The following is an 18,345-nucleotide window of genomic DNA, read 5'->3' on the forward strand; positions in this document are numbered from 1 at the left end:
AATGGACCAAATCTTTTTTTTTAATTATTCCCAGACACCATAGAGAGTGGACTACATTTCCAGCAGGTAGCTTCAAGATACCTAGTTAAGTGAATGGTTTGTAAAACAAAATTCAAACTGAGCTTACGTGAACCCTCTATACCTAAGGTAATTTGATTATTCAGGCATGGAGCTGCAACATCACAGGTAGAAATAGCTATTCAATCATTCTCCATGAATTTGTGCATGTGCTTCCCTAAAATTGGCACTTCACTGAGAGGAAATAGAACTTCACTGGGTTTGAGCTGGTTTCACTGAACTTCCTGGCCAGTCACTCAAACCTGACCTGTCCACCATAACTACATTGGGTGGGAATAATAAAGGTCATCACTGAATGTCTTGTCCCATCAATGGATGGCGCTGCCTCAGTCTGCCTTTAGAACAAGACATGTTAATGGTGCAGTTGTTCATTTCCAAAAATGAGGAGCTGGCTTTGCTCCTCTGAATCTTATTTTAGATGTACAGATGGATATAGTATAAAAATGCAGTCCTTATTTTTGCCAGCTGATAACTCATGTTTATTGAGATATCAGCTTTCACTGATACTATCCACTGCAGAGGGACTAATTGACCTAATATCCATTCCCATTTCAACCATCTAGAAGTTGGCTTAAAACAAAATCTTAAGTCCCCGAAGTTTGAGATCAGCTTGAAATTTGAGGCTCCAGCTCTTTGGAACTAACTTTAACAAAACAGATTTATTATGTGGTAGCTGAAGGCAATTGTGTCACAATCTAGCCCCAAACCAGGAACAATTCCCAGATGAAGAAAAAGAGACTACATGACCCAATAAGGCATTTTTTCCCTACTGTTTTGAAGCAAGAAAGCTCAACTCTCTAAGGGTTAAGCACCTGCATGTAGTAAGACAGTACCAGGTACCTTTGTTCCTGCAAAGAATCATGCTGCAGAAAAGAAGTGAACTTTTCCTCCCAAAGCCTCCCTTTCTACAGCCTACAGTTCTTATCATGTAAATTACAGAAACATAATAACATGCAATTTACAGCCTCATTTATGTCACTGTCAGCTTGGCTCCTTGATTTTCTCAGTTTGCCAGAGTGACATTTTTCATTCTTTTCTGGAAAGAAAGAAACCTTTCTTTATTGAACTGGCAAATTTTCATCTGGAGCAGACTTGAGATTTTGATATTTTCATCACAAAAAGCTGTGCTAATTGACATAAACAGAGAATTTACCCTGCATGCAGTTTGCAGACGCCAGGGGAAAAGACAACAGATGTGGGCTCTGAATACTGAACTTGTGAAAGTAGTGGATTGTTTCTCACACTTTCCACTCCAAATGGTTTGGGCCTACTTCATTTTGTATTTTCAGCCAGGTAAATGAGAAACAATATTTAGAAATCAACTGAAATGCATCTGGCTAAAATCAGAGGGAAATACAGCCCTTTGCATGTTGTTTATCTTGCAGCACCCTTTATAGAAGAATTCAGGTGAAGCAGTAGCTGGGCTGCATATTGCTGCCTTTTGACATAAAAAACCTGAATGAAGTCGTTCATCTTCCAGAGACTGGAAACTGCTGCTGCATCTAGGACAATGATTTTAGTCCTGACTTTGTCCTTATGAGCTTCACTCTCCAACAGAAGAAAAGCTGTTGCAATTGTACAGAGACAGAAGAGCTATTTTGTAATGAGTGGGGTGACACACAATTACGTGTCATATTCACAGCATTAACTCCAAGTCATTTACCAGAGAAGAATGCTATGGTATTTTGAAAATGATACTAAAGTAAAGACTGTTACAGGTGGTAGCATTTTGCTACTAGGTTACTCTTGCTATGTTCAAGGACCACTTTGGCCATCATGACAGAGGGATCTAGTCTTTCATTTGAGGATATTAAAGTAGGCACTACAACTGCTGAAATAGACACTGGCTGGAGAAAGGTACATCAGAGATTAGGTCAGGGAAAACTTCAAGCGTTTCTTTTCTACGTGGAGGAAGATAAAGAGCACAGTGCTTCAGATAAGAGACACAATAAAATCTAATTGCCAAATATTATTGCTATTTTTACACTCTGGAATTAAAAGGCCAATCAATTTGCAATAACATAAAAATACAGTACTTTGACCCTAGCATTCTCTGTTGAGAGTTAGCACCTGTTACCATTGCTTATAAAATTGCTTCTTGAGGTCTTTGTTTTAAAGGCTCACCTTCCTCTGTAGCAATAAGCTGCTAAGATATCCAAGAGATCCATAAAATATACACAAATACTAGAATTAGTTTACATGCAAGGTAATAAAATGAAATATGTATTAAACATATGGCAGCATACATATGTAACAGTATGTGCTTCAGTTTATGGGCAAGTGGCCTTCTTGCAGCTGTTGAGAGACCTTAAGATCTAAGCCTGCTTCCAAACTAGCAAAACTTTTACTGATTTCAACAGAAACAAGACTAGAACTCATATGGACCTAGGGTCTGGCTCCTTTAACTCATATTAACTTAGGCTAGGGACAGAAGTTACACATAAACCATTTTAAGTCATCAGAAACTGGTTTAAACCTGTAACAGAACAGAATTTCAGTGCACATAAACCAGTTTCAAAATGGCTAAAACTGATTTAAGATAACCTGGTTGAATATAGTATCAATCTTAACTCATGTGCGTCAAACCAGTTTATGAAACTTCTGTCCCAGACCTCTTTCTGGTTTAAGTCAAATCAATCACCCATCATGCTTTTCAGCCCTGGGCTGTGCTGTCTGCACCAGAGAGCAGGGCTGGCCCCACTCCTCTGCTCCCTAGCTGGAGCAGTGAGGGCTGGCTCACTGCCCCCCTGCCCCCCAAGCAAACCCCAGCTGGGGTCTGGGACCAGGGAGGGGGGTTAAACTCACCTTCCCCTGAGTACAGAGCTGCCCTGCCCTGCTGGCTGTCACTGTGGACTATAAATCTCAGAGGCACTTGGAAGCAGGAAGAGGAAGTGATGAGCAACCCTGCTTTGCAGAACTATAAACATAGCAGAGTTCTGCTGCTCAGATTCTGGACTGCAAATCCCAGAGACTTTAGGGGCAGCAGGAAGAGTAATCAAACACACAGCCCATGCTGTATTTATAGTTCTTCAGTTTATAGTTTTTCAGAGAAAGAGCTATTCTTGTTCAAACTTTTATGAATTCAATGCCAATACTTCCCCCCACCCCTCTTACCCAAGGCAGAGCATGGGCTGGGGGCTGACCATACCTGCTCTGCTCCAGCAGGGAGTGGGGAAAAGTCTTGGAGGGCTTTCTCTCTTCCCTCCCATTTGGCAGTGGCTGGCAAGCATGCCCTAACACCTGCCCGGCTGCTGGCTTGAGCCACTGCAGGCATGTGGCTGCATTTCCTAAATTAAAAGAAATGTGTGTTCATTTGCTTATTGATTCAATCTCTGCAGCTTAGACTAACCTGCAAAGACTGAACCAATTCAGCCTTGGGCTTTTTGACTGTCTGTAATTAGCCTTAAAGATAATGTAGACTGGGTCCCTATAGGGCTCATATACATGGATGTTTGACTAGCTTGGTAATGATGGCAACTGTTATGACTCCTAACATTTATAGACCATACTATGGTAAATTTTATAGAAGCTCCAATCCCAAAGCTTTCTATTAGAACCTGCCAACTGGGTTCATTTCTTAGTGTGGACAAGACCTAGGTGAACTAAATGTTTCTTCCTGATTAACTCTTTCCTGAATATACAATTCATGTATTGTTTTTCTATATCTAACAGTCTTAGCAACTTGAGCAAAGGGCAAGTGTACACATTCCAAGAACTGTTATTAACCAAACTACAAATGCCCTGAGGTTTTTCAATATCTTTCATCAGTTATTGATCTTGTTACTCATAGTAAAGCAAAAAAGTAAAAAACAATCAGCTATCATGCACTAAAGTAATCTGAGTAATCATGGAACCAGACCCTTCAAAGCACTGTTAGGAATGAATTACCAAAGTGATTAATGAGTGCTTCTACTTAGGTTTATTGCTCAGTGCTTGACCTCCACAGCATTATGCTGAATCAAGTGGAACAACATAAATTAATACACTATCAGTCTGATCAAGAGAACTGGGCTGACTGATCCCTAAGCTCACAGGACATTTTAAAAACAGCCAGTCTGAATAAATATGTCTAAACAGGGGAATATAAGTAAGAATGCAGGGATAACAACATTAGTCAGAACATTTACTGGAATACTGTCCCCAATTCTGGTACCCACCCATCAGAAATGATATTGAGTTACTAGGATTCAGGGTCTCTCACACTTTCTTTATAGCTGAATGCTTAAGCAGCTCAATCTATTTAGCCTAACAAAGAAAAGATTAAGTGGTAGTTTGATCATAACCTGTAACACTTCCAGGATTAGAGACAGCAGCTATAGCAGAGCTTTCTTTAACATACAAAACAAAGGCAAAATAATTCAATGGCTGAAAAGTGCTATCTAGAACATTTCAAACTAAAAGTAGGATGTATATATTTAATTGTGGAGGTAATTACTTCCCAATGGATGTAACATGTTTTCCATCACTTAAAGTTCTTAACTGGAGAATGTACATCCTTCAAAAAGATATGCTCAAGCTCTATCAGACATTATGGTTCTGATGTTGGAATTAGTGGGTAAAGTTCTATGTAATATTCAGGAAGTCAGAAGTCATATGCCTTTTGGGCCTTAAAATTTATCATTTTGTGAACCTGGACCTTTCAAGTACATGTGAGAGTACAGCATCTTCAGTATCTGCTGGTACGTAAATCTTGGTGCAAATCTAAACACCACACTCAAAATAAAATTGTGAGACTGTGTTAGCATGAGGCACTACACAGCTATTTGCTCTCCAGAAAAACAAGATATATGTTATGTCAGTTTCCAATGTGAATGTAGCACATTTCAGATGACTCAATGTAGCATTAGCCATTTTATTTTGGTGGAGAAATATTTTACAAAACAGAAAAATGCAAGTTTGAAAAACAAATGAAGATAGCAACCATGAGCCTATTTAGGAAGTAAACATTATGGCAAGGTGTGAGGTAGAGATGTTCAATTGCCAGCCCTTGGGCCAAAACCAATCCACAAGGACACTGCAATCTAGGGGCAATGCAATGCAGCCCATGGGGCAGAGGGAGCTCAGGGCCAGGAGACTTGGGGGAGGGGGTGGATTTCTGAACCCCAAACAGTATGGAAGCACCAGCATGGTGCAGGTGGGGAGCACCCACCACATGGTGAAAGGGGGACTACATGGCACAGTAGAGGGGATGTTGGAATTGTGCAGTGGGGGTGGGGATATCTGCAGCAGGGAGGGGAGATGCCTGTGCAGTCTCACCTGTGACCCACTCCACATGTGACCAGAGAGGCTGCAGCCCCCAGTCACTCAAAAATTGAATAGCCCTGCCATGAGGTATGAGATCAGCTGTGCTGTTCTTTGGTTACTACTGATTAGTTGAGATAGCACACTATCACATAGTCTCCCCAGCTACATTACACTGAGCTATGCTCTGGCCACATTGTATCATGAGTTAGAGTACAATTGTTGGCCAATTGTGAATGGCTGATCCCAACAAGGCAGAATCAGGGTGAGATGTAAATCTGAGGTTCTGTCATGTTTTCATTAGGGACCCCAAGGCATTTTCTCATCAACTGCAGTGTTCATTCCAGTCTCCTGGTCACATTCTAACTCAGGAAGTTATAATCCTGCATCTACTTTCAGCAGGATAGTGTATGAAGCTGGACTCAGGCACCTTTCACATCAGAGGCATCTGTAGTCCAGAGATGAACAGAGCATTTTCTATGACTTTGCAAAAATCTACACCCAGGGGAAAGCCCACTAAAGTCTGTATCGTCTTTCTGAGGCTTTCAGATCCATTTATGGGAAAGGTAGCAGGCAAGATTACTAACTACAGAACAGTCAGTTAATTGTGTAATCTGTACAAATCTGTAATCTGTACAATCTTCACATCCTGGTGAGCCTTAGTGGGAGTAGTGGAAATATTTGCAGATATCCAGAGCCATCAGTCCCTGCAAACTTTTTTACTTTACATTGGATACTCAGGATGCTAATAGATGTGCATCTCCCCAGTCTAACTCATGGCACTTCACAGAAAGTGCCATGAATTAGACCAACCCTCCTGACCCAACAGACATTCACTTTGGAGATCCACTTTGGAGCCATTTCAGCTGAGAAGCTGCATGTCTGCAGCTTCTCTCCCTTTGCTCCATCACCTCCCAGCTCTGGTATTGTCTGTATGATGAGAGGGGGCAAGAAGGGAAGGGAGGGAGCTTGGAATGGGGGCAGGTGAATCAAAGCCTCCTCCTGAGGTGGGGGCTCTAATCCACCCCACCCACTCCAGAGCAAACTAGCAAACCCCAACCTGAGCTCCCTTCCCTCCTTTCTCCTCCTCCCCTCCCCCAACCATGTAGACAGCACTGAGAGCAGGGCTGGGCTGCATCAGCCCAGGCATCTGAGCAGACAGAAGTATAGTGAAGGTGCTCCATTTTGGAGTACTGTTGTCAGAAATATAATGAGGGTTCATTTGTCATGTGACTGGGGACTTTTAAAGTGCCCTGAAGCCTTGCACTTCTGTCAGGGCATGGCTATAGAGAGATTTCAAGGGGCCAGTCACACAACAAATGTAACTTCTGTCTCTCAATAATATGTCAGTAATCTGCAGTATGGCTAATATCTGTCATGCATTTGTTTTCTCTCCTCTTCCCAGGGGAGAAGTTTGTGTAGTGGAGGGTTTGTTTTGGCATATATGTTTCTACATACATGTAGTTATCTATTCATGTGAGAGAAGGGAAAGGTTAAGGAGCTGTGCCTAGCACTTAGACCAGGAGATGGTCAAACTTGTGACACTCTTTAGATTTTGAGAGAACTCATTCTACATTTTCAAGCCAGCTCTGAAGGAATCTCCATCTTCTGCACAGAAGAACTTTAGCCTAACTGTAGAAAGTTCCATTGTGTCTGACAAGTGAACACTGTCTTCATCCTGAAAAACTAGTTAATCTTTTAGCTATCCTGAGTGTAGTCCATTGATTGCTTTAAAGATGTGGGCTGTCACTTTCATTTTAATTCAATATTATAAGGGCATCACATAGCACAGAAGGCAGGTTGATGTGTTAGCCCATGTGCTGAAGAGGTGTGCTGCAGTATTCTTTCGTATTGTGGCTTTCCCCTGAGGGCTGGGTTTTATGCTGCAGTCCAGCTGAGAGGTGATGAAAGCACAATCAAACAAGACCAGATGACCAGGATGGAAAAGAGTCCCTGAACAAATGGAGGTGGCAGAAAGCATTACTCAGAGATATGTGAGAACCCAGTGTCAGTGAGAAACCTGAAATACTCTTACACTGCATGCTGAATTAACCAGTTGAGGCACATTCCATCAAATAATATTACAAACACTTCAAAATTCTTTCTTCTGTCCACCAGAATCTCCTCTGCCTGCTTGGGTTTGATGTTTTGGATAGGATTCAATGAGCCAGAAGGTCCCTGGCTGTCCTATGGTTCTAACTCCAAACACTTATTTTTCATCTATGATTAGATCCTCTCCATCTTATAAGACCTTCTTCTTCTATAAAAACCCAGACCAGGATTAACTCATCCAGAGAGTGGACAAGCATTTAATTATTTCAGAGTATTAAATCATAGACTCCAAACGCTATGGTTGTGTAGGACATCTGGCTTGCTCACTTTTTATCCCTCTTCCCAATCTGCCTTGTTACTCAGCTGCCATGCCTTGATGTTCAAGTAGTTAGAAAAGAGAAAAGAAAGGAGGTGAGATGTTCATCACAATCAGTGGTGGGACTTAAGGGCAAGACTTTTCTTCATAGGGCTTTACCTCCCCTACACTCCACCCTTACCACACCTGCCCAAACTTAGGCCTGTGATTTCTCTTGATATCTTGTCCTCACAGTAAACACACTGTGTGGTGTCAGGCTACAGCTCAGTCATTCCTGTCACTTGCCTGCAGGAGTTGTCAGTTAGCAGCCCAACCCTTGCCAGCCTATTCAAGTAATTTATTATTTTATAATTCACTTGTTAGCCAGTCTCTCACTGTTGGTTCGCCCAATTAATTGGCCCTTTTTATACTACACTAATGGATGAGTTTAGCATCATTCTATTAATTCTTATGTATACTCCATCAAGTAATGAGTTTATCATCACTCAGTTAATTCTTATTTATACTTCATTAATTAGCATGTTTATCAGCACTCCTTATTTATAGTTCATAAATGTGTCTATAATTACTCAATTAATCCTTGCTTTATATTTAATCAATTAATGAGTTTGTCAGGCACCAGTTTATCCCCACTCACTTACCTAAGACTTCACTTCATGAGGAGCTCCCTCGCCAGTTCCACCCATCAATTAATCAAGTTTAGGGTCACCACATCCAAGCCTTTTGTTTGCCAACTTAACAATTCAGTTATCCCTTTTTGCAAAAATCCCCAGGGTAGCCTCCCTCATGGAGGGACTTATCCTCTCCCTGCTCCCCGTCACTGCCGGGACCTGCGTGGCTGCCATTTTCTTCTGCTTCAGTAGATAGTGACTTGCCCAGCATTCCATCCACCACTCTGACTCTGCTGCTGGCTTCCCTTGCCCCCTGGACCAGTGTCTGAGGTTCATGATGCAGCCCATTCTGTTCTGTGCCTCTGCACAGAGTGCACCGTCCTCTCCCTGGAGGCGCTGTGCTTCCCCCTCTCTGGGGAGTGAAGGAGTCTCCTGCTGGCCAGTTGCTCCATTAAACTTCCCACAGGACTCCCAGTGGCAGTATATGTATATTGCCACATGTGGTGGTATGCAGGTGGGCTGACCACTTCAGGTTTGGCTAGTTTCCAGGGGTAAGCCATTTATCTCCGGCATCTGCGGCATGATTGTTCAGGCTTGAGGTAAGTTTTGTTTGGCTCTGGCCTGGCTGGAAAATATGGATCATAACAGGGTCCAATACCAGTGCCCTGTTACAGGGTGTGACTCTTCATCCTCATAAGTTCAACTCCAATCAATAGTTATGCACATATAAACAGAGGATAATGAGAAGAGAATTAGGCCCTAGGAGTTTACAGTGCTATCAGGAAAAAGGTGCTGTCCCTGGTTACTTCTGTCTCCCTAGTCTCAATTCACTTGTTTAACTCCTTCATCCGTCATTCTTACCTCATAGATACAAAACCATAGAGGGAATTCTTGGACTATACATTTGTGCACTACTTAGGACAATGAGGCCCAACCTGACTGGCCCTACTCACTGTTGCAAAACAAACATTTGATAATAATAACAACAGTTCATGATGATCTATCAGCTTGTATAGATTTGTAAGCTTGACTCCGTAAGCTTCTGTCCAAGTATGAAAAGCTCATTGATGCTGTTGATCTCACAAGTAGCAAAGGGCCCTCAATGTTAATTTTAGTGAACTGGAAGAGAGGAAGTACATCACTTCAAAAGAAGGGTTAAGCTCCCTGTTTAGGGCCCAACTCAGAGGTGTAGCAGGGCAGCTCTGGACCCATGATACAGGGGGCAGTGCCAGATGCTGATGTGGTACTGATCACAGGAGCATGTTCAGCTGCTGCTGTGACAGTGGGTATTTTTGCACCTTCCCCACAAAGGTGGTGCTTGAGGCTGCTGTGTTAGTTGCCCCTCACCCCCTCACTTAAGTTAAAATTCAGTTATGCTAAAGGCCCAATTCAGAATTTCTTCCCTTTTTTCCTTCCTCTTTCCAGGGCTGGAAACCTCACTTGTCCAGGACAACAAAATCCTGCAACTTCAAAGGAAAGTGACTGTGTTTGAGCCAAACCTTAGACTGGCACTTTGTAGAAGGTGCAGTACCATTTTTAGATCGTCTAGCATCAGCTTCTTCAACATTTTGGTTGCAGCAAGATGCAATCTTGCAAAATTGTCACAAAAATGCTTTACATGGAAAAAGCCTTTAACTTGAAAGTGAAGAAAACTAAATTTTAATGATATTAATGGCTTTATTTTGCTAATTTTTACATTACTTTTATATTATGTTCTCTGGAATTATATGCATACATATGGGTGTGCATTACACACGCACACCCCTCTAATTCTAGAGAATATGAGTTTATATACATACACACAAGCTCGTATTCTCTGGAATTTTAATTGCATAAAATTAAACTTATTAAGTTCAAATAAATGAACTCTACAAGTTATTTACATTTGTTGATAAACTATATCTATTAGTTGTTCAAAAAGCCCTTGTTTACATTCATCATTTGACTTGTATAATCTAATTTCATCTGCCAATAGCACAAAATAGAAGTTAATCTGTTGTTAATTTGGAAAAAGAGATATATAAAGGCTGAACTAAATTAACAAGTCTGAATGTGTAATTGAAAGAACATACCACATCAATGCTATTGTAACTGTAACGAGTTAGCGGGAATTTACATATTGTATAGCAACCAGAAGTCTGCACTCCCACATAATGACAATTTAGGCTTGCTTCTACAATAAGCTACACATAGCCATAAATCTTCACCATAACTCTTTCAGTGCAGTTTGACTATGTGGAACTCATTTTCAGATCAGTTTCTTGCATTTTATAGGCTTAGTTCTGCTAGGTACTGAGGATCTGAGGCTTATGGTGAACAATAAGCTGAATATAAGCCAACAGTGTGCCCTTGTGAAGAAGGCTAATGGCACACTGGGCTGCATTAGTAGGGGTGTACCAGCAGATCAAGGGAAATGCCAGTTTTGGAGCCCCTACTCCATGGGCGCTCCAGGTCTCAATAACCCACTGAAATAAATTAGCGCGTGCTCAGCATCCATGAATCACGTCGGACAAACTGGGTTGAAGAAATGCACTGCCTTTTCTGAACTTGTAGTAGAAATGTTATCATAATCTCTAGTACAAATCTTCTTCGAATCTGCTTTGGAAAATATGAAGATTTCATTTAAAAAAGCAGAAGGCAACTGTGGCCACCTGAAACCTGAGACGCCACCCCTGCCTTTGTTTCAAGGTAATTTGCATCATCACTGAACCTCACATAGACGTGAACTGAATGCCCAGAGGAGTTTTCTATCTATTGACTCCTCTGTGAAAGCCTATAAAATATGAACTTTGATTTCTACCCAGGAGAACGTTTACAGTCTTTTCTCTGATGCCTTATGAAGGGTGTTTGTGCCTGAAAGCTTGCAATTAAAGAATTTTTTTTGCAAAAATCTTGTTGGTCTAATAGAAGATATCACCTCTACTATGAGTCTTGATTGCTTTTTCCTCTAGACCAATACAGCTACAACCTGGATACCTGCCTCATCTGGGCATGCGCAGGACTCAGTGCAGGAACACCCCCCCACAAGTCACCCAACAGCAAAAACCAAAGACAGAGCCTGTGCCCACTACAGAAAGAATGTGGACAAATTGGAGAGAGTCCGGTGGGCAATGAAAATGTTTAGGGGCTTGGAACACATGTCTTCTGAGGAGAGGCTGAGGGAACTGGGCTTATTTAGTCTGGAGAAGAGAAAGCAGATGGACTTTAAAAGCAGCTTTCAACTACCTGAAGGGTGGACCCAAGGAGGTTGAAGCCACCATTCTTAGTGGTGGTTGATGGCAGAACAAGGAGCAATGGTCTCAAGTTACAGCAAGGGAAGTTTAGATTATATACTAGGAAAAACTCTCATTAGAAAGGTAGTAAAGCACTGAAACAGCTTATTCAGAGAGGTTGTGGATGCTACATCCTTACAAAATTTAAAGCCTGGCTAGACAAAGCTTTGGATGGGATGATATAGGTGGTGATGGTCCTGCTTTGAGCAGGACTAGATGACCTCCTGAGGTCCCTTCCAACCCTACTTTTCTATGATTCTATGACCTCAACATAGAATAGAGTCTATGACTTCATAGAAGTTTATAATAGATTCTATGACTTCATTGATTCTGAGCTCACAGATTCTATGATCTCAGAAGATCCAGGAGGGCAGACCTCCATAAATCACTGTTGAAGTCAATGGGGCTATAACACAGTTGCAGGTGAATCCCTCTGCCATGGTCCTCAAAAGAGACAAAAAGTCTGAGTACAGGCAGTCAGCCTGAGGCTGAATCAATTCAATCTTCACAGGTTAGTTTAAACTGCATAGATTGAACTGATAAACAAGTGAACAGACATTCACTTTTGATTCTGGAAATGCAGTCACATGCCTGCAATGGCCCAGGCCAGAAGGCAAGGGGAGCTAGAGCATTCCTCCCTGTCGGGCTGGAGCAGACAGCTTGGGCCAAGGCTTGTTTCACACACTGTGAAAGGGGGGTTTGTGGGGGAGGTGCAAAGCAGGAAGTGCATGGGCTAACCAGACATAACTCTTTCCTAGACTTGGTCTTGGCCAAAGGAGACAATCTGGTGAGCAACCTGAATATAGAGGATAGCCTGGGCAACAGCGACCATGAGATCATCATGTTCACTGTCCGTCACAAGGCAGGCAAATCAGCTAACAGGGTTGAAGTTTTGGGCTTGAAAAAAGTGAATTTCAACAGGCTCAGGACAATAGCAGAGGAAGTGCTGTGGGACCAGGGACAGACAGTAAAAGGAGTGCATGAAGAGTGGTCATGCCTCAAGGATATGATCCCCAAAGCACAAAAGAAAACCATTTCCGTGCAGAGGAAAGGTAGCAAAAGGGCTGGTAAGCCCTCCTGGCTTAATAGGGATATCGCGGTCCTCTTGAAAAAGAAGAAAGAGGTATACAGACAGTGGAAGCTTGGGGCAGTCCCCAAGGAGGCCTATACAATGACCCACACTTGTAGGAAGAAGATTAGAAAGCCTAAATGGCAGCTGAATTTAAGCTAACAATGAGAATCAAGGACAATAAGAAGTCCTTCTTTGGGTATGTAGGGAACAGGAAGAAAACAAACAGAAGCATGGGGCCGCTGCTTAACTACTCAGGACAGATGGTTACCAACACTCAGGAGAAAACTACATTCCTGAATGACTACTTTGCTTCAGTATTTTACCAGACTAAGGGGAAAATCATGCTATAAGATAAGGTTCAGAAGGGTCATGGTGGGAATGACTGCCTTCCTACTGTTGATACTGAGCTGGTGCATGATCAGTTAGAAAAGTTAGATATTTATATGTCAGCAGGACCTAATGAACTTCACCTAAGAGTGCTAAAGGAGTTGGCCAAAGTCATCCTGAGACCTCTTGTGAAACTCTTCCAAAACTTGTGGCACTTGGGGGACATCCCCGAAGACCAGACGAGGACCAATGTTGTGCCCTCAAGAAGGGGAGGAGAGAGGACCCAGGCAACTATAGGCCAATTAGCCTAACTTCTATCCGAGGGAAAATCCTGGAAAAAATCATCAAGGAGTCTATGCGCGATATGGTTGCAGAAAGTAGGATTCTGAATGACAGCCAGCATGGCTTCATCATGGGCAGCTCTTGTCTTACCAATCTCATCACGTTCTACAACCAGGTCAAGAGAAAGGAGGACAACATTGTATACCTAGACTTCCAAAAGACCTTTGATCTGGTATCCCATGACATTCTCAAGGGAAAATTGGAGGATGGCTGGCTTAACTGCTTGACAGCTAGGTGGGTAGGAAACTGGCTGCGGGGTAGGACCCAAAGAGTTCTAATGAACAGATTTGTGTCGTCCTGGTGAGAAGTGGCCAATGGTGTCTCTCAGGGGTCTGTGCTTGGTCCAATGCTTTTCAACACATTTATCAGTGATTTGGATGTGGGGGTGAAGATTGCACTGGCCAAGTTCGCAGATGACACCAAGTTATCGGGGAGCGTGGTCACATTTGAAAATAGGTTGCAGATACAGACAGACCTAGACAGGTTGGCAAGTTGGACAGATCGGAATCAGATGAAACTCAACATTGAGAAGTGTAAAGTGCTCCATTATTACTGGCTCATTGGTGCCAAACTGACTAGCAACATGACTGAAAGGGACCTAGGGGTAATAATAGGCCATAGTATGAACATGAGCTATCAGTGCAATGCTGTAGCCAGCAGGGCAAATGCAGTTTGTTGCTATAATACTCTGGCATGCATCAACCAATGCATCCCGAGCAAAACCAAGGAAGTGCTTCATCTGCTTTACTTAGCATTGGTGAGACTACAGGTGGAGTACTGCATCCAGTTCTGGGCACCACACTATAACAAGGATGTAGACAAGCTTGAGAGAGTCCAGAGAAAAGCCACCCATATGATCAGAGACTTGCAAGGCACGCCATACAAGAAAAAGGCTGAGGGACTTGGGCCTCTTCAGCCTAAAGAAGAGAAGGCTGGGAGGCAGGGGTGACTGATGCCTCATGAATCAGGGGGGGCAAGTGTCTCAAAGGGGGCCAATCACAGTAACCAGGGGGTTCCCCACTCCCGATCTCACTCACCGTGAAAGCCGCCACACCACTTCCGGAAGCCCCATGGCCACTCACAGTGGGGGATTGCAGGGGGGGCACTGGTGCTCCCACCTGCCCCCCTGCCACCAGCTAAATGGGGAGTGCGGCCTGACAGGGGGTGCACCGGCACTCTCATGGGGTGCACGTGCACCCACATGCTACCCCTATGCATCACCACTTCTGAGAGGGGACTTGGTAGCAACTTATTTCTACATCAAGGGAGTACATCAAGGGCTTGGCAAAACTGTTCACCAGGGCACCTTTGGGGAAAACCGGGAATAATGGCCACAAACTCCTGGAAGGCCGTTTCAGGCTTAACTCTAGGACAAACTTCTTCACAGTCAGGGTGTCCAGACTGTGGAATAAACTCACTCCAGAAGTGGTGTAATCACCTACTCCGGAGATCTTCTAGAGGAGACTGGATGGTCACCTCACTGGGGTCACCCAACCCCAGTTGTCTTTCCTGCCCAGTGCAGGGGGGCTGGACCCGATGATCTTGCAAGGTCCCTTCCAGCCCCTTACAATCTATGAAATCCTGGGATGCTGAGGGACCGTGAATTAACTTGAATGTGGTGGGGATCTGAGACAGAAATTCAATAAACTGTTAAGTCTGAGACTACATCCAACCAAGTTTATCTTAGAAATGATTTAGCCATTTTGAAAGCAGTTTATGTGCACTGAATTTCTGTTGTGTTACCAATCCAAACCAGTTTCCAGTCACTTATACTGGTTTATGTGTAATTTCTGTCCCTAGTCAAAGAGAGCATGAAAGAATGCAATTACTAGGTAGGAATGAAAAATAGGAGAAACAGTGGTCTTGGATCAGAATAGATGGGTGTTGCGGGGAGAGAGAAGGAATCACTTTTAGGCTATTAGGTTTATTTTAACTACTTCACACCCTGTGTGTAATTGCAATGTGCTGACAATTGTCTTCTCTCTGTGCTGTTGCTGGGGAGAAGAACCAAGAAGTTCTTTTGAGGCCTGGCTTCTCAGGATACAACAATCAATGAAATTAAAGGACAAAAAGAAACTTTCCAGAAAGCAGTACATAGCACCATGTGACAGATCAGATTCTAGAAGCTTCCAGGATGCAGTTTGTTGCTATAACTGTTCCCTGAATTTTGGGGAAGCTATTCACAGACTCCGAAGGATCTTGGCTTCAATGTCCCCCTTCTGCCTCCTGTGAATAAAATGGAATCATTTCCCTGCCCCTGAATGATAGCCCAAATGTGGTCCTGTGTCTACTGGAAAAATTATACTGGGAACATTCAGTTAAGACTCAGAAGCCTAAAAAGTTATAAGATGAACCCTAAAATACAGTGGGTCATCTCTGCTTTTAGAGGACCAGCTGTTGTTAACTGTTGTAACTTCTTGGATGTAGGTCTACAGATTTATACTAACTAAAGACCTGGCCCTATACAGAATGTATAATGAAAATGTACACACAGTGGGCATTGTGGGCATTGTGACAGAAAAACACTAAAGCTATTGCTTCATTATAATTGCAACACACCCCCTCATTTTGGTGGGAGTCAGACAGCCAAAGACTCCTTGAAAAATGCTATGGGTGGCTGGATACTAAGTGCTCCTGACAAATGGGGCAGGATCATGGATACTGTAGACTGAAAGGACTTCTGAGTCCAACCCCTGCATATGCAGGGGGAACACAGTATTGTTTTTTGATGGAAAGGACCATGTGTGGGCAGCTCAGGAATGGAGCTGACATGGTAAATAACGATTGCAAAGCAGTCGCTCTGCAAAATAGTCAAGCTTATTCAGTGGGGTGGGGAAGAGGGGAGGAAGCATATCTTTTCTTGTAAAAAAAATAGCTACAACTTCCTCTCCTTTTAGGACAGATTGACTCAACAATGTAAGCCAGGAGTGTTTTGTTTCACTGCTCTCTTTTGAGCAGTGCCGTCATTTCACTGTATTATGCATTCTACTTAGGAGAAAGAGAAGGTCAAAGTGTCAGAAATAGCTAAGACAAGTATAATAGAATGGCTATCAGACTACTTGCTTGCCTTTTCCTTGTCAGATGGACCCTTTGCTCCTAAATAAAGCTAAAACAAAAGCTAATGCTAAATTTTATTGGTTATTTTTATATTTTAGTTCTAATTTGAAAGCAATAAAAGATATTCATTTACCCACTATAATGACCCATTGTGACATTGTATCATCCTAAATATCAAAATCATCTGTTTGCCTTGCTTGACTTTGCATAACTTATCCTAACATTAAACTGAAATTTAAAAGCACAAAAGGTCATCAGTAACTTCCAGAGTGAAGAAAAAGTTCAATCTTATTTTGTCACTTTCTTGACCAACTTGCTTCAGCTTGTTTGATTTTACATTCAGCAATTTCCATAAATATGAAAAAAATAGAAATAAAACACCAATCTGCCTCTCTGCCTTTCAGTACAGGAAATGCTGTAACTGCAAAGGTAATGCCATCTGCTGGGTGCATGTGAGATATACCACTCTGAAAAATAATAATGTGTCCAAAACACAGAGCATCACCAAGTGGCAAACTGGCAAATGTTATAGGAATTATAGAAATAATGAAACCTGCAAAGCAAGCTGCATAGTTTAATTTGCTATGAGTTTTATGTAACAGTGTTGGTGCAACACAAATCACATAGAGCAAATATTGGAATACTTATGTTAAACAACTTAATGGCTCTGTCTACTTCAAAATGAAATATGGTCTTATGAAAAAAGAAGTGTAGTACAACTAAGAGTTGCACTGGGAGTTAATGCAATTGAGATCACCCAGCTTTGGACAGCCATGTAGGCAGGCACTCAACAACACCAAGATTTGACTTTCAATACAAAGAGGTAGGCCTCTTTGTGCCTCTGAAAATCTCCCTCTCCCTCCACAACTTTGAACAAGCTGCTTAAGAGCGGATCTCCTAAGTGCACACATCTTTGCCTGGAGTCGTTAAAGTGAAAATAAGTGTCTGTTTTAAAGATATGTATCTGGGAGAAATTCTGTGATCAAATACACACAGACAATCCCCTGTAGCTTTGGAATACGTGAATCTGAGAGCCCCCTGGCTTCTCCTTCTTCCTTTGAGGTCCCAGAGAGAACAGACTGTCCGTGCAACCTCCAACATGCTCATAACATGCAGTTCTCCATTAAAACAGTGCTTATCCACAAATTTTATGTTTTAGGGCTTTAGCCAGTCATCTGCAGCTCTCAGGAAGGAAACTGATACAAAAATGGCCAGCTTTATACTGTCTAATTTTCCTCCAATTCTTCTGAAGAATCAGAGATTGGATACAGTTGGAGATGCAACATCAGCGGAGAGAGGCAGTGCTCTAAGAGAGTACAGAGAAACCCGTTTCTTGGATGACTGTCAGACATGTCTTGTTCACATGCTCAGGATCATATCAATCACCAGATTGGGGTTCAAAAGGACTTTTCTCCCCGGTCAGATAGACATGGATACTGTGGGATTCTCACTTTTCTCAATAACATGGAGTGTGTTTTGCCTGCTTAGGTATTCTGTGAATATCTCACCTAGTGGGGCAAAGGAAATACCTGTATGTGAGGGAGTGAAGAGGCGGGCTGGATCGGAGGCTTCCCACCCCAGCGCAGCAGCGCTGGACTCACTCCCACACGCCCAAAACGCTGGGCAACCCCTTACCATCTTCAGGTGTGGGGAAGTAGGTGTGGCCCGGGCAGCAAGGACCAGTGTAAGAGGGACGCTGGCGTCCGGAAGAAGGGGGGCGGAACCGGAAGGAAGCCAGGCAGCTGCAGCGGCAAGAGGAAGCTGCGGTGAGCGGAGCAAAACTGTCCAGAGGAGCTGCCGAACCTGGTGGGGTAAGCCGAAGCCTCCACAGGGCAGGGAAGCAGGGACGACAGGTCCCAGCGAAGACCCGGGCTGTGCAGAGCGGCTAAGAATGACAGGACCCGGCAGGAGCCGGGAGCCATATAGTTTGGAATAGATGGGCACTCTCTACAGGAGAAGAGGCTGCCCAGTGTCTAT

At 43.0% G+C, this 18,345-nt stretch overlaps 1 long non-coding RNA gene across 1 annotated transcript in view; it reads right to left on the reverse strand.

The window, feature by feature from the left end:
* Positions 1 to 16,738: 16,738 nt before the first annotated feature.
* Positions 16,739 to 18,345, reverse strand: part of LOC109287904 — a 16,675-nt gene continuing 15,068 nt past the window's right edge. Inside the window, exon 4 of the long non-coding RNA XR_002095003.1 lies at positions 16,739 to 17,674. This is a non-coding gene — a long non-coding RNA (uncharacterized LOC109287904). The remainder of the gene's footprint in view (positions 17,675 to 18,345) is intronic.

The sequence above is a fragment of the Gavialis gangeticus genome, unplaced genomic scaffold (genome assembly GCF_001723915.1).
Source record: "Gavialis gangeticus isolate Ggan-Ray unplaced genomic scaffold, GavGan_comp1, whole genome shotgun sequence".
In the NCBI taxonomy this organism is placed as follows: Eukaryota; Metazoa; Chordata; order Crocodylia; family Gavialidae; genus Gavialis; species Gavialis gangeticus.